Source organism: Elephas maximus, chromosome 2 (genome assembly GCF_024166365.1).
Source record: "Elephas maximus indicus isolate mEleMax1 chromosome 2, mEleMax1 primary haplotype, whole genome shotgun sequence".
NCBI lineage: Eukaryota > Metazoa > Chordata > Mammalia > Proboscidea > Elephantidae > Elephas > Elephas maximus.
The window spans coordinates 176,008,560-176,011,666 of record NC_064820.1 but is presented as its reverse complement, the minus strand read 5'-3'; positions in this window follow the sequence as shown (position 1 = coordinate 176,011,666).

Below are 3,107 nucleotides of genomic sequence, written 5' to 3'. Positions count from 1 at the left end.
ATCCATATGCTAAACAAATAATTTGAGAAGCTGGACTATATGGAGAACAAGGCACCACGTTGCTTGCCAGAAATGAAGACGACTTAAAGCACTTATTAAAGAAAGTAAAAACCTACTTCCTTCAGTATGGATTGCACCTGAATGTGAAGAAAACAAAAATTCTCACAACTGCACTGATAAACAACATGATAACTGAAGAAGAAATTGTTGACGATTTCATTTTACTTGGATCAGAAATCAGTGTCCATAGAAGCAGCAGTCAAGAAATTAAATGACATGTTGTATTGGGCATATCTTCTGCAAAAGGACCCTTTAAAGTTTTAAAAAGCAAAGATGTCACTTTGGTGACTAAGGTGCACCTGACTCAAGCCACACTCTTTTCAGTCATCTCATATGCATATGAAAATTGGACAATGAAAAAGAAAAACAGAAGACGAATTGATCCATTTGAAGTGTGTGGTATTGGTAAAGAATACTGAATATACTGTAGTCTGCCAGAGGAACAACAAATCAGTCTTAGAAGAAATACAACTAGAACGCTCCTAAGAAGCAAGGATGTTGAGACTTTGGACATGTCATCAGGAAAAACCAATTGCTAGAAAAAGACATCATGTTTGGTAAAATGGTGAAAATGAAGAAAACCTTCAGTGAGATGGATTGACACCAAGGCCACAAGAATTGACTCAAAGTTACCAACGATTATGAAGATGGTGAAGGACCAGGCAATGTTTCACTCCGTTATGCATAAGGTCGCCATGAGTTGGAGCTGAATTGACGGCAACTAACAACAGCAAGGTTGGACAGAGGCCTAGATATTGTTGAGGCACACATCCCAAGACCAATGCAGGGCACATCTGAGCCTCAACTTGTAGGACAACGAATGGCATATTTCAAGATGTGCCTCATCCCATCTGGTCTTTGGTCATCTGTCCCTGTCTCTTCTGGTCAGGTGAATCTCCTTACTGGGCCTGTGTGGTTCTTGAGGCAAGGGAAACACTCACTGGGCTCCTGAATTACACCGGGCCATGTCCACTTTACTCCCCACCACACTTGAATTATGGGCAAACTCTGGGGTTTTGTCACCTCTGAGAGTCAATATGGAAATTGGTGAGGGAGTCAGGGGAGAGACATAGTTCCACTTACTATCAGATAGGATTCTGTCTACGTAAATCTTTCTAGGGTTCTGACATTGTCTCCCCCTAGCCATCTCCCGAACCATATACCATAGGTTTGACCTTAAGGATACTTACCAATATTTAACTCTTTTGCATTACCTTTAATTCTCTCCCTCCCCTTGGTTTTAGAAATCTTGCCACAATGTTGTGCTGTGTAGATACTTCTTAGGCCTCTGAGCATTCCTTCCCTATCTTTTCTTGGGTTTTTGCTCCACAATCTACCCATGAAATATTCAGCTTCCAAACGTTCCGTCTTTGGCCCTCTGTCTTTCAGTTTTCCCAGGTTATCTCTTCCGCTCCCATGGGTTTAACCACCACTTCTGTGGTAATGACTCCCCAGTCTGCATCTCCAGTCCGAAATCTTATATCCAGTGTCTGTGTAGCTCCTGTAGACCTCCCACAGGCCAGTACAAACTCAACTTGTCCCGAACTGTACACATCTTCTGATTATCTGTTTTTCTCCTGAATGCTGTCACTTGGTTGGTTGGCAGTAATTATAAACTGCTGTGGTTATTAAGGAAAAGTGCTTAGTGCCCTGAGAACGTTTAATGGCGGCTATATTTGTCTGGAATGGGGAGTAGAGATACAAAGAAAGATTTCTCTCACTTTGATAGTACTGTAGCTGGCATCTCTATAACTGCATGGCTCAAGAATCTGATCTTGTCACTTCCTTATCCTAGATCTTCAGCAAAAACATGGAAGGGTGCACCAAGGTGGGTGGCCCAGTGGACCTCTCTGCCCTAATGGAGAGGAATATTTTATCATTGACATTCTTTAGAATCGTTAGCAATTTAGTCATTTTATTATTGTTTTCAAATACTCAAGTATTTGAGACCCTTTTTGTCTACGTTAGAGGTTGACCCCTCCTACTGCTCTCCTTCTTAGTATGCCACTGAAAATTTGAATTCTTCAACAACGTGACTCCTGATTCTGACTTCAGCTTTCTCGCCTAATCTCTATCTAGCTTTCAGGTAAGGGTCTAAGGCTATATCCATCACTCTGCCTTTTCTCATTTCTGTGTCTTTTCTCATGTTTCCCCCTCTGCCTAGAATTTTCTCCACACCGAACACACACTTCATCTAGTTTACCCCTACTCTTTCTTTAAGATTCAGCTTGAGTGTCACCTCCTCCAGAAAGCTGCCTCTGCTCACCCAAGGCTGAGTCATGTGCCCCTCTTCGGGCTTCCATAAAACCAGTTGCCGCCAAGTCAATTCTGACTCATAGCAACCCCATGTGTGCCAGAGAACTGTGCTCCCTAGGGTTTTCAGGGGCTGATTTTTCAGAAGTAGATCACCAGGCCTTTCTTCTGAGTTTCCTCTGAGTGGACTTGAACTGCCAAACATTCTGGTAGCAGCTGAAAATGTTAACTATTTGCATCCCCCAGGGGCTCCTTTGGGCTTCCATAGCTTCTTCTAAATACTGAATTCCTGCATTGGCCACTTTGTCTTGTAACTAATCTGTTCATGACTATCTCCTCCAATTACTGTGCACAAAGCCAAGGTAATCTTATTCATTTTTCATTTTTCCAATGCCTAGGGAAGTAGTCGTCACATAGTTTGCCTTCAACAAGGTTTGCCGAAATCATGAAAAAAAAAAAGAAATCATTATTACTTAATTTTTTTTGTATTGATTATGTCAAGATAGGCAACTTGGTGCTTATGAAATACTAGATATATAAGCTGATGATAAAAGTTTAATATTATTCTTGCAACATAACCTTGAAATTCTATAGAACATTTATTTTCATGGAAAAAAATATTTGGAGCATGCTCTTCATATCTCTCCCACTTCCTTTCCAGGTACTCCTGAGAAACTCTTACCTGATCTTTCTACATGCCTATTTTTTTATTGAAGGCAGGGCTCAGTCTCTACTCATGCTGCCTTAATTCTGCAATATTCACAAGGGAGAAGACATTTCTGAAAGCTTCAGTA